Source organism: Hemiscyllium ocellatum, chromosome 11, assembly GCF_020745735.1.
Source record: "Hemiscyllium ocellatum isolate sHemOce1 chromosome 11, sHemOce1.pat.X.cur, whole genome shotgun sequence".
Classification (NCBI taxonomy): domain Eukaryota; kingdom Metazoa; phylum Chordata; class Chondrichthyes; order Orectolobiformes; family Hemiscylliidae; genus Hemiscyllium; species Hemiscyllium ocellatum.
Window position 1 is genome coordinate 3,991,851 of NC_083411.1, and position 14,218 is coordinate 4,006,068.

The following is a 14,218-nucleotide window of genomic DNA, read 5'->3' on the forward strand; positions in this document are numbered from 1 at the left end:
AGTGAATGGCCTGGATGGAGTGGATGTTGGGAAGATGTTTCCATTGGTAGGAGAGACCAGGACCAGAGGGCGTAGCCTTAGAGTAAAGGGAACGGAGATAAGGAGAAACATCTTCAGCCAGAGAGTGGTGAGTCTATGGAACCCATTGCCACAGAAGGCTGTGGAGGCCGGGTCATTGAGTGTATTTAAGACAGAGATAGATAGGATCTTGATTATCAAGGGTCATGGGGAGAAAGCAGGAGAGTGGTGTTGAGAAACTTAGCCATGATTGAATGGCAGAGCAGACTTGATGGGTTGAATGGCCTAATTTCTGCTCCGATGTCTGATGGAAATCGATAGGTTTCTGGACATCAGGAATACAGTATTGGGAAAAGAAGGTGGTATTGAAGTAGATGTACAGCCAAGGTCTTACTGAGGGCCTGCCTGTGTGCGTATTACAAGTCAGTCCTAAAGTTTTTCTGTCCTTTTACTGAGAAACTTAAGAACATTACATTACTGAAAGGTAATAGATTTCTTTAAAACCCAAAAAAAGACTAGTGAAATTAAAATACGATGTCACAGAGAAAATGTCATTGTTTGTTTAAAATCAGCTTACTGGAAAAAGTCTTGCTGAGGTAATGTTTCAGTGAATAGTTTGTTGGCTGGTGGCCAGTACAAGTCAGCATCCTCAGTTATAACCCTCAGCTGGATAAAACAAAGTCACTAGGAAATTCAGTCTACTTTGGAAAATAAAACTACTTGCCCTATGTCAACTGCAGTTATCCAAATGTAGGCACAGGAGATAGCCATTCAGCCTTCAAACCTTGTCTACTATTTAATTAGATCATTGACTAAACTGTATGTTAACTCCATCTACCTGAAACTTAAATCTATGAGCTATATGGTTGTGACATGTATTGGTTCTGAAAGAGTGAATGTTGAAGTTGCCTCATGATGTAATACAGACAGGACTTGAATGCTGATTGTAGTGTATTGGGCACTCTTGCATGAGGTTCAGATGGAGCAAGACAATGACATTTCTTGCTCCTGATAATTATATTAACCTCTAACTAGTTCATCTTAATAGTGCTATCATGTGGTAAGTAATTCCCTGTTATGGAAGGCAAGTCTGCTTTTGTAAAGCTTCTCCAATGATTTATCCTCTAACACCATAATTAGACAGGCCTTTAGACTCTGAGATTAGGGTTTTCCTGTGACATTTTGATGTTTTTGTTACTGTACCCCTTGGAATTAATTTACATAACTTGAAAATGACTAAATCAAAGTTTATGTAAAGAAGGCTTAGTGACTGGGAAACACACCAAACACAGGTCAGTGGTGATTAATAATCAGAGCATCCGAAAGTTTGGAACTTTGTAACTATCACCCAGCCTCAAAAACTTTGTTGAGAAGGGAATTCTAAATTTCTACCACACTTCATGATAAGACATGCTGCCTACCATCATCCCTGAATGGAAACAGAAAATGCTGGAGAAACTTAGGAGGTCTGGCTCCACCTGTGGAGAGACAAACCGCTAACGTTCCAAACCTGCTATGAATCCTCAGCAAAACTGAAATGTGTTGGGAAATGGGTGGGTTTTCATGCTGTTACAGAGGAAGAGGAGCAGATGGTGAGTATAAAGACAGAGGCAGTGATAATGGCGATAAAGGAGTGCAAGAGATGGAAATAGGAGTAGATGTTAGTTGTGAAGAGCAGAACATGGGACCACTGTGCTGAGGGCAAAGCTAATGAGACATGGCTGGAAGAGCATGGGGGGAATGCTTCTGTATTACACAATTCCTCCATTGTTCTGAACACGGTGATTGGTGTACTGACACTGATTACAGCATTGAGTTTTTGTTCTGGAGGGTCTGCACAGAAGAAAGAGTGAATGCTTGATGGGGGATGTCAGAAGAGTGGAGCACAGCAGTCAGAGGCAGCCTGATGGTGTTGCCACCGGCTTATTGATCCGGACACTAGGGTATTGTTCTGGGGTCTGGGGTTCAAATCCTGCTACGTCAGGTGGTGGAATTTGAATTCAATATAAAGCTGGAACTAAGAGTCTAATTATGACAACGAAACCATTGTCACTTGTCCAGAAAACCCACCCATTTCATTAATGCCCCTCAGGGAAGGAAATCTGCCACCCTTACCTAGCCTGAGCTACATGTGACTCCAGACCTCAGCAATGTGGTTGATTCTTAAATTCCCTTTGGTTAGTAAATGCTGGTCTAGCAATTGACACCCATATCCTGTGAATAAAATTCTATGAATGTTTTAAAGTTGTGGAACTCAATATTGCGTCTGAACACTGTAAAGTGGCTCAGTGGAAAATATGGAGCTGTTCCTTACTCTTGTTTAGTGTTCTCTTGGAACTCTGCAGCTTGTATAGGATTCATAGGATCATGGAGATGTCCAGTACGGAAACAGACCCTTCGCTCCAACTCGTCCGTGCCGACTAGATATCCTAAACCAATCTAGTCTCATTTGGCCCATATCCCTCCAAACCCTTCCATTTCATGTACCCATCCATTTTCCTTTTAAATGCTGTAATTGTACCAGCCGCCACCACTTCCTCTGGCAACTCATTCCATACACATACGACCCTCTGCATGAAAGAGTTGCCCCTTAGGTCCCTTTTAAATCTTTCCCCTCTCCCCCTAAACCTATGCCCTCTAATTTTGGATTCCATGACCCCAGGGAAAAGACCTTGTCTATTCACCCTCTCCATGCCCCTTATGATGTTATAAACCTCAATAACGTCACCCCTCAGCCTCTGCACTCTAGAGAAAACAGCCCCAGCCTGTTCAACCTCTCCTTATAGTTCAAATCCTCCAATCCTGGCAACATCCTTGTAAATCTTTTCTGAATCCTTTCGAGTTTCACAACATCTTTCTTAAGGGTTTTGACGGGGTAAATGCTGAGAGGATGTTTCATCTCATGGAGAGTCTAGGACCAGAGGGCATAGTATCAGAATAAAGGGGCACCCACTTAAGATTGAGATGAGGAGGAACCCTCAGACCCTTAAGAATCTAATATGTTTCAATGAGATCACCTCTAATTCTTCTAAACTCCACTGACTAACTCAGGTACACTTGCTGATGAGTGTAGCGAGCATTGTATATGGATTATGTCCTTTGACAGCAAAGCTGTAAAATATCGAGGCAGTTGCATTAGCGACATCTGCTCGGAGAATAGGAGGCCGAGCCCTTGTGTGTGTTTCAGACTGAGTTAGATCCTTGATCAATCAGAATCAAAGGTTACGGGGAAAACACACGAAAATGGATGTAAGGAATGGCAGATCAGCCATGGTGGAGCAGGTTTGAGATTCCTATTTCTAGTAGTTTTATGAAAGCAGTGCCCCTCACTCAGCCATTAAATGGTTAGCACAATTGGAGTAACATATGCTTCTCTTGGTGAGCTGTGTAAATTAAAAAGGGAAAAGTGATTAATGCAGAATGTAACACATGCACAAAAATAGGACTGACTCAACAGAATATTCATAGATCCATCACTTACTTCATCTGAATTGTTATCATCATCACTGATCCTCAATAGTCTCCGTACAGTGGGACTGATATTTCACTGCAACATTGAGGGACTCTTCGCCCACAGTGTTATCGTGATGAATTAGGCCAGGTGTTAGCTTTGGAGGCAGGTGAGCACTTTGGTGATAGTGACCACAATTCAGTCACATTTAGTTTAGCAATGGAAAGGGACCGGTACATAACGCAGGGCAAGAGTTATAGCTGGGGGAAAGACAATTATGATGTGATTAGGCAAGATTTAGGATGCATAAAATGGGGAAGGAAACTGCAGGGTATGCGCAGAATTAAAATGTGGAGCTTATTCAAGGGAAAGCTACTGCATATCCTTTAAGTACATACCTTTATAAGTATTTACATTTAATGGTGCGGTCCTAGAGAGTGTTGCTGAACAAAGAGACCATGGAGTGCAGGTTCATAGCTCCTTGAAAGTGGAGTTGCAGGTAGATAGGATAGTGAAGAAGGTGTTTGGTATGCTTTCCTTTATTGGTCAGAGTATTGAGTACAGGAGTTGGGAGGTCATGTTGTGTCTACAGAACGTTGGTTAGGCCACAATTGGAATTTTGTGTGCAAGTCTGGCCTTCCTATCAGAAGGATGTTGTGAAACTTGAAAGGGTTTAGAAAGGATTTACAAGGATGTTGCCAGGGCTGGTAAGTTTGAGCTATAGGGAGAGGTTGAATAGGCTGGGGCTCTTTCCCCTGGAGCGTCAGAGGCTGAGGGATGATCTTATAGGAGTTTTTAAAATCATGAGCATGGATAGAATAAATAGACAAAGTCTCTTCCCTGTGGTGAGGGCATCCAGAACAAGAGAGCGTACGTTTAGGGTGAGAGGGGAAAGATAGAGACCTAAGAGGCAACATTTTCGTGCAGAGGTTGGTACAGGTATGGAATGAGCTGCCTAAGGAAGTTGTGGAGGCTGGTACAGTTGCAGCATTTAAAAGGTATCTGGATGGGTATGTGAATAGGACCGGTTTAGAGGGATATGGGCCAAATGCTAGCAGGTGGGACTAGATTGGGTTGGGATATCTGGTCAGCATGGACAGGTTGGACCAAAGGATCAGTTTCCGTGCTGTACATCTCGATGACCTGTCAGGCAGGGAGGAAGTGTTCGAGCGAGGGAGCTGTTGATTACTAAAGAAGTTGAATCTCTTGTCAAGAAGAAGAAGGAGGCTTATGTAACAATGAAACACAAAGGCTCAGGACACTTGAAAGTTACAAGTTAGCCAGGAAGGACCTAAAGCGAGAGCTAAGAAAAGGCAGGAGGGGACATGAGAAGTCTTTGGCAGGTATGATCAAGGAAAACCCTCAAGATTTCTATAGCTATGTCAGGGTAAAAGAATGACTAGGATAAATTAGGGCCAGTCAAGGACAATAGTGGAAAGTTGTGTGTAGAGTTCAAGGAGGTAGGAGAGGTACTAAATGAATATTTTGCGTTGCTATTCCTACAGGGGAAAAAACAATGTTGCAGAGGAGAATACTGAGATACAGGCTATTAAACTAGATGGGATTGAGATGCATAAGGAGGAGGTGTCAGCAATTCTATAAAAGTGTGAAAATAGTTAAGTCCCTTGGGCCGATGGGATTTATCCTAGGATTCTCTGGCAAGCTAAGAAGGAGATTGCAGAGCCTTTGGCTGTGATCTTTATGTCATCTTGTCTACAGGAATCGTGCCAGAAGACTGGAGGACAGCAAATGTCCCCTTGCTCAAGAAGAGGAATAGAGACAACTTTGGTAATTATGAACTAGTGAGCCTTACTACTTTTGTGGGCAAAGTTTTGGAAAGGGTTATCAGAGATAAGATTTATAATCATCTAGAAAGGAATCATTTGATTAGGGATAGTCAATAATGTTATGTGAAGGGTAGGTCGTGCCTCACAAACCTCACCTTCTTCAAGAAGGTGGCCAAACAGGTAGATGAGGGTAAAGCAGTTGATGTGGTGTACATGGATTGCAGTAAGGCTTTTGATAAGGTTCCACACGGTAGGCTATTGCAGTAAATATAGAGACATGGGATTGAGGGTGATTCCGTAGTTTGAATCAGAAATTGGCTAGCTGAAAGAAGACAGAGGGTGGTGGTTGATGGGCAAGTATTCATCCTGGAGTTCAGTTACGAGTGGTGTATCGCTAGTGGGGCCACTGCTGTTTGTCATTTTTCTAAATGACCTGGATGAGGGCACAGAAGAATGGGTTAGTAAATGGGTTAGTAAATGGGTTAGTAAATGGGTTAGTAAACGGGTTAGTAAATGGGTTAGTAAATTTGCGGATGGCAGTAAAGTCGGTAGAGTTGTGGACAGTGCTGAAGGATTTTGCAAGTTACAGAGGGATATAGAGAAGCTGCAGAGCTGGGCTGAGAGGTGGCAAGTAGAGTTTAATGTTGCAAAAGATGAGGTGATTCACTTTGGAAGGATCAACAGGAATGCAGAGTTCTGGGCCAATGGTAAGATCCTTGGTAGTGTAGATGAGCAGAAAGATCTTGGTGTCCAGGTACATAGATCCCTGAAAGTTGCCACCCAAGTTGATAGGGTTGTTAAGAAGCATACAGTGTGTTAGCTTTTATTGGTAGAGGGATTGAGTTTCAGAGCCATGAGGTCATGTTGCAGCTGTACAAAACTCTGGTGTGGCCGCACTTTGAATATTGCATACAGCGCTGGTTGCAGCATTATAAGAACAATGTGGAAGCTTTGGAGAGGGTGCAGAAGAGATTTACTAGAATGTTGCCTGGTATGGAGGGAAGGTCTTATGAAGAAAGGCTGTGGCACTTGAGACTGTTTTTAGTTGAGAGAAGATGGTTGAGAGGTGACTTAATTGAGCCGTTCAAGATGATCAGAGGGTTAGATAGGGTGGACAGTGAGGCCTTTTTTTCCTGGATGGTGATGGTTAGCATGAGGGGGCATAGCTTTAAATTGAGGGATGATCAATAAAGAACAGATGTCAGAGGTAGTTTCTTTTTACTCAGAGTATTAGGGGCTTCAAGTGCCCTGCCTGCAACAGTAGTAGACTCGTCAACATTAAGGGCATTTATATGGTCGCTGGATAAACATATGGATGAGAATGGAATAGTGTAGGTTAGATGGGGTTCAGATTGATTCCACAGGTCGGTGCAACATCAAGGGCCGAAGGACCTGTACTGTGCTGGAATGTTCTATATTCTAATCTTTCAGTGCGCTGCCCCTTTTCAGGTTCACCTGAAGGGGGTGCAGTGCTCAGAAAGCTTGTGATTTCAAATACCCTGTTGGACCATAACCTGCTTTTGTATGACTTCTGGCCTTTCCACCCCAGTCCAACACCGGCATCTCCACATCATGCTCATAAAGAGTATTAAATGAAAAAGTGAAGGGATCAGATTACTTACGGTGTGGAAACAGGCCCTTCGGCCCAACAAGTCCACAGCGACCCACTGAAGCGCAACCCACCCATACCCCTACATTTATCCCTTACCTAACACTATGGGCAATTTAGCATGGTCAATTCACCTGGCCCGCACATCTTTGGACTGTGGGAGGATACCGGAGCAAACCCACGCAGACACGGGGAGAACGTGCAAACTCCACACAGTCAGTCGCCTGAGTTGGGAATTGAACCCGGGCCTTAGGTGCTGTAAGGCAGCAGTGCTAACCACCGCCCCGCCCACAAATTTGCAATTGTTTGCATCAGTTTGGATCAGTTTGCAATTGTTTAACATGATTGTGTGAAAACTCTTTCTTCACAATTTATATTGTTAGTTAATGTCTGCATTGAGATAACAGACAAAGGAGTTTCCAGTTGAACATTAACTTTGTGTCTACTCATTCTCCAACTAATGTGCTATTAACTTTCAAAACTCCTTCTACCAGACGTCTCAGTTTTTGGATCATTTGGAAACGGCTAAAATGTTGTTTTGCCGCAAGTGCACATCAAGAACATAATTGCTGAAAATAAATTTCACGCAGGACCCAATTCAGCGATCAGGTCTGAGACATTTCCCTTAGGTTAGATATAAATGGAAGTTGGGGAAATGAAGGGCAGTGCATGAGGCTGTTAATAATGTCCCTCGCATCACAGAGAGTCATCGCACAGTGTTATGACCTGAGTCTAACATTAATATTTCACATTCTTGTCTTTCATTTGTGCAATCCTATAGAGTGTGTTTAGCCTGTGGGCATCGTGTAGCTTTGACACATGGATACATTTTAGAGGAACACATCACAATTCTTCTAAATATAATTGACATAGACTTTGTGGTGTATTGCACTAGACCTTCATCCTAATCACCATTTGTCAACTTTGCAAAAGGATTTTCTTAATGAAAGTGTATTATATCTTTAATCACTCCAATGTGTAAAGCTGTGGAAGTTCATGGAGATAAAAAGACCAATAAAATGAAGTTGATATTAAACAGGGTGCCTTGAATGATCATCGCAAGCAGCAAGAAAGGTCAACAGTGACAGTCTAGCCATCCACATCTCCCCAATCTCTGTTTTGCCTTAGATAATGTCGATCAAGAGTACATCAGTTTTAGCCACTGAGCCTTCAGGTCCCTGGGTAAGGGGGTAACACCTTTAATGATAAATAGACCTTGAGGGTGAAGCCATAGTTGGTCAGATAAATGGGAAAGAAGAGGCCCAGGAGAAGTCTTAGGGGACAGGCTGGAGCATTTAAACATCGGAGCACCAATAGATCATTCGGCAAATAGAAAGACAAATTGGATGTTGGTCTTCATTGCAAGTGGATTTGAATTCAGAAGTAGAGATGTCTTTCCTGCAGTTATACAGGGCCTTGGTGCGACCACTCCTAGTGTACTGGATGCAGTTTTAGTCTTAGAGTCACAGCGATGTACAGCACGAAAACAGACCCTTCTGTTCAACTCATCCATGCCCGAACAGATGTCCAAACTTAAGTTCTGGCAAATGGGAATAGATTAACCTATATCCCTCTAAATCGTTCCTATTCATATACCAATCTAGGTGCCATTTAAATGCTGTAATTGTACCAACCTCCATTGCTTCCTTGACAGTTCATTCCACACACCCTCTATGTGAAAACATTTCCCCTTAGGTCCCTTTTAAATTTTGCCCCTTTCACCCTAAACCTATGCCCTCTACTTCTATCTCCTCCCATTCTGGGGACAAGACCTTGTCGATTCACCCTATCCATGTCCCTCATGATTTTATAAATCTCTACAATGTATGATGTTGCTGCTCCTTTAACAAGATTAGATTACTTAGTGTGGAAACAGGCCCTTCGGCCCAACATTTCCACACCGACCCTCCAAAGAGCAACCCACCCAGACTCATTCCCCTACACCTAACACTCTGGGCAATTTAGCATGGCCAATTCACCTAACCTGCACAGTTTTGGACTGTGGGAGGAAACCAGGGCACCCAGAGGAAACCCACGCAGACACAGGGAGAACGTGCAAACTCCACACAGACTGTTGCCTGAGGCAGGAATCAAACCCAGGTCTCTGGCACTGTGAGGCAACAGTGCTAACCACTGTGCCACCCACAAGGTTAGGTCCTTGGCTTTTATTTTCAGAGAGGTTGTAAAGGGCAGAGGTTCCATTTTGTCTGTGTTTAATTTCCTGAAGAAGCTTTTAAGTTTGAAAAACATGTGTGCAGTGAAAGGGGAGTGGCCAGTTCTCCCAGTCCAGCTTTCTCTGGTTGGGTTTGGTTTGGGTTTCAGCTGTCTGGCTGGTTAGAGCAAGGAGGTAAAAACAAGACTGCAGATGCTAGAAACCAGAATCTAGATTAGAGTGGTGCTGGAAAAGCACACCAGGTCAGGCAGCATCCGAGGAGCAGGAAAGCTGACGTTTCTGGCAAAAGCCTTTCATCAGGGTCAGATCATGCAGTCAGTTCTGAGGCTGTTGGTCAAATAAAGAGCTACATGGTAGAAGGTGTTCCATACTGAATCTCTCTGCCATCTCTCTCTCCTGTAAGACCCTGTGTTTGATTTTACCTTTTTTGCCAAGGGGTGTTTTTGGAGATTACTGCCGGAATTTGGAACAGCATCATTATGTTGAGACACTCTGTTGGATTTTCAGATAGGTTGAGTTATTCTATATTCTGTTCTGTTCCCTTTTGTTTGTGTTTCATTTAGTAATCTTGTAAATAATTTCTGTTTTGTTCACAACTAAGTGGTTTGACCAGCTGCATCACTCCTGGAATATCCACTCACACCTGCTTAAAGCAACTAGCAAAGTTAGGGTCCAGGCTACTTCCTTGAAATGTTTTGAGGGGGTCCGGCCTGGTCCATAACAGACTGGGGGCTTGTCCAGGATTTGTTCTACAGTTCCAATTTCAGGTTAGAGTTGTTTGACTCAAAGGCCGCAAGTGGTAGGTGTTAATATCTTTTGTTCTGGGTGTTGAGTTCGGTAGGTTTAAACAGTGCTTGGGACAGCAATGGCTCTTTCAGTCACCGAGAGTTTTCTGGGGGTGAAAGAAGTGGCCTTGGGGTTTTACAAGACATGATTAAAGTGGGATTGGAACTGCCTCCTTCTATGAGGAAAAGATATATAATTACAGCAATAGCTCAGCATTTACATTTGCTGGAAAGGCCATCAGAATCTTCAGACAAGGCAAAAATTCAATTGAAAATGAAGCAGCATCAGTTAGAGGCAAAAGACAAGAAAAGTGCAACGGAAGTGAAACAGTTTGAATTACGATTAAAAGCAGAGGAAAGAGAAAAAGAACAAATGCTTTAGCGGAAAAAGGTAGGGAAAAGCAGAGAGAGGAAAGGGAGAAAAGAGGGAATTTGAATTTCCGAAATTGGCACTTCGACAGGAAAGTCGGGTGAAAAGGATGGAGACAAAGGCTGAAGGTAAGCTCAGTGAGGAAGAGAGTGAGGATGAGCAGGTAGTCAAAGGCCTCATGGGAAACTGTTAAAGTATTTTCATGCGTTGCCTAAATTTGATGAGAAGGATGTGGAAGCCTTTTTCATCTCATTTGGAAAAAGTGGCTAAACAAATGCAGTGGCCAGCGACCATGCGAGTTTTGTTGATCCAAACAAAACTTGTAGGTAGAGCTAGTGAGGTATTCGCATCACTTCAGAGGAGGTATCTCGGGTGTATGAGGAGGTGAAGAAAGTAATCTTATGAGCTTGTACCAGAAGCCTGCAGACAATGTTTCAGTAATCTGAGGGACTCTGGTCAAACCTGCATTGAGTTTAAAAGGATAAAACAAAGTTATTTTGATAGGTGGATAAGGGCATTAAAAATAGAGCAAACTTATGATGCTTTTAAAGAATCGATTATTTTGGAGGAGTTCCAAAATTCACTTCCTGATGTAGTGAGAATTCATGTGGAAGAGTAGCAAGTTAAAACAACAAGATTCTTAGCTGAAATGGCTGATGATCATGAGTTAATCCATAAAGCAAAGTTTGGCTTCCAGAGTCAATTTCAATCCGTGAGGGATAGAAATTGGGGAAAAGAGAAATCCTTACATGGAAAGGGAAAAGTGGATCTCAGCGAAGATCAGAAGGATAACTTACCACAAGGTAAAAGGGAAACCCTTGAAGAGAACAGAGAAGTTAAAAAGCTCCGATGTTTACACTGCAGCGAAGTAGGCCACGTGAAAGAGACACAAGATCCTCTCAATCTGTGATGCTGAAGATGAGGACATATATACTTCTGAAGGACTATTTCCAGAAAGGGTACTGATAGTGGGAATCTGCAGTGAGATAAGGAGTGCTCAATTACGAAAAGTGAGGTGAGACTGATCAGCTCCAGGAATACAATTTGTCATTGCTAATGATGTCGAATCGCTACAGTGTGGAAACAGGCCCTTTAGCCCAACAAGTCCACACTGATGCTCCGAAGAGTAACCCTATTATTTTGTATTTACCCCTGACTAATGCACCTAAACTACATACCCTGGAACACTATGGGCAATTCAGCATAGCCAATTCACCCTAACCTGCACATCTTTGGATTGTGGGAGGGAACCCACGCAGACATGGGGACAATGTGCAAACTCCACACAGACATTTGCTAAAGTGGGAATCGAACCTGGGTCCCTGATGCTGTGAGGCAGCAGTGCTAATGTGCTGACTGGTAGGAATGCTGCCTGCTGTGGTTAAAAAGCCATTGGAAACTCAGATAACAACTATTACAGACTGTAGTCACGAAGTCACCAGCTGAAACAGGAGAGATCAAAGAGATCAGATAAAGTTGAAGTGCAATTAGCAGAGACCCTGTTTGATCAAATGGCTGACATCTTCAGCTCAGAGAAGTTAACTGAGTTGCAGCAGAAAGATGAAAAACTGAACCAATTGTATCAAAAAGCATACACGGAAGAAAAATCTAGATGTATTCCTGACTGCTACTATCTTAAGAATGATGTCTTCATGAGGAAATGGAGGCCATCACATATTCAGACAGATGAGAAATGGGCAGAAGTTCAAGTCCTAGATCACATGGAATACAGGAAGAACTAGCCATTTAGATGCAGAACTGGCTCAAAGGTAGAAGACAGAGGGTGGTGGTAGAGGGTTGTTTTTCAGACTGGAGGCCTGTGACCAAGGATCGGTGCTGGGTCCCTCTACTTTTTATCATTTACATAAATGATTTGGATGTGAGCATAAGAGGTACAGTTAGTAAGTTTGCAGATGACACCAAAATTGGAGGTGTAGTGGACAGTGAAGAGGGTTACCTCAGATTACAACAGGATCTGGACCAGATGAGCCAATGGGCTGAGAAGTGGCAGATGGAGTTTAATTCAGATAAATGCGAGGTGCTGCATTTTGGGAAAACAAATCTTAGCAGGAGCTGCGGGTGGCGGACGAGCTTCCTCTATAGGGGGGTCATTTCGGATTGAGAAAAACTCAAGCTAAAACACAAAAACATTTTACTGGCCTGGACTGCACAAGGATGTAGTTGAATTTTACCAGACATGTCATACATATCAGGTAATTGGAAAACCACAGGCAGTAATAAAACCCCCACCTTTAATACCTATTCCTACATTTGAGGAACCTTTTATAAGAGTCTTAATTGATTGTATGGAACTCCTACCTCAAACAAAAAGTGGGAATCTGTACTTGTTAACAGTAATGGATGTGTCAACAAGATTTCCAGAAGCCGTTCTATTACATAATATCACAGCTAAAACGATTGGAGAGGAGTTACTCAAATGTTTCACTAGATGCGGACTACCCACAGAGATACAATCAGATCAAGGGTCAAACTTCATGTCAAAATTATTCTAGGAAGTTATGGATAGCTGAGACCATTAAACCATATAACATAGTAAGGCCATTCGGCCCATTGAGTCCACTCCACCGTTCAATCATGGCTGATGGGCATTTCAACACCACTTGCCGCACTCTCCCCGTAGCCCTTAATTCCTTGTGAGATTAAGAATTTATCAATCTCTGCCTTGAAGACATTTAACGTCACGGCCTCAACTGCGCTCCGTGGCAATGAATTCCCCAGGCCCACCACTCTCTGGCTGAAGAAATGTCTCCTCATTTCTGTTTTAAATTGACCCCCTCAAGATTAGGAGTAAAACAATTCAAACCAGTAGAACCATTTGGAATCGCAGGGAGCATTACATAGGTCGCATCAGACATTAAAGACTATGTCGAAGGCTTATAGTCGGGACTATCTAGATGATTGGGATAAGGGAATTCCGGTTTGTACCTTTTGCGATCAGAAATGTACCAACTGAATTGATCAAATTCAGTCCACTTGAGTTACTTTTTGGGCATGAAGTGAGAGGACCGTTAAAATTGATTAAGGAGAAATTGCTAAGTCAGAACTCAGAGACTGCATATTTGGACTATGTGTCAAATTTTAGGGAACAATTAAAAAGAGCGGGGGAGTTGGATGGACAGCATTTAAACATCGAAGAGTGTGGTGCTGGAAAAGCTGAGCAGGTCGGGCAGCGTCTGAATGATTGATTCATTCCTGATGAAGGGCTTTAGCTCGAACTGTTGATTCTCCTGCTCCTCGGATGCTGCCTGACCGGCTGTGCTTTTCCAGAGCCACACTCTTTGACTCTGATCTCCATCTACAGTGCTCACTTTCTCCCAGCATTTAGAAGTATCATACCATACAATGAAACAGGAAGCAGATAAGAAATCAGAAACTTGCAGTTTTGCTATTGGAGATAAGGTGTTCAGATTACTTCCAATGATAGGTGAACCTTGAAAAGCAAGGTTTAGTGCACCCTATCAAGTCAAAAGGAGATTGAGTGAGGTGAGCTATTTGATAAGGACTCCAGACAGAAAGAAATCTCAGAGTGTGTCATGTGATTATGCTTAAAAGGTATTTTAACAGGGAGGAAAAGAAAAAGGAGACTGTGTTGTTGGTTATAATAGAGTGAAGAACCAAGTTCAAAGGATTCTGAATTGGGCATTCCTCAAATTAGACTGGACATTGAAGAAATTGTCAAAAATTGGGATAAATTCTTGCGTTACCTTACAGAGGAAAATGGAAATGACTTGAAAGAGTTATTACTGTTGTACGGGGAGATATGTAGAAATAAGCTGGGAAGTACTAACCTAATTAGGCATGTTGTAGATATAGGAGATGCTGAGGTTGTAAGTTTGCTCACTGAGTTGGAAGGTTTGTTTTCAGACATTTCGTCACCATGCCAAGTAATATCATTAGTGAGCTTCCAGTGAAGTGCTGGTGTTCAGTCCCAGTTTCTATTTCTGTGTTTTGGTCTGTTATGTTGGGTTATATCATTTCCGTTTTTTTTTTCAGAGTTTGATAAA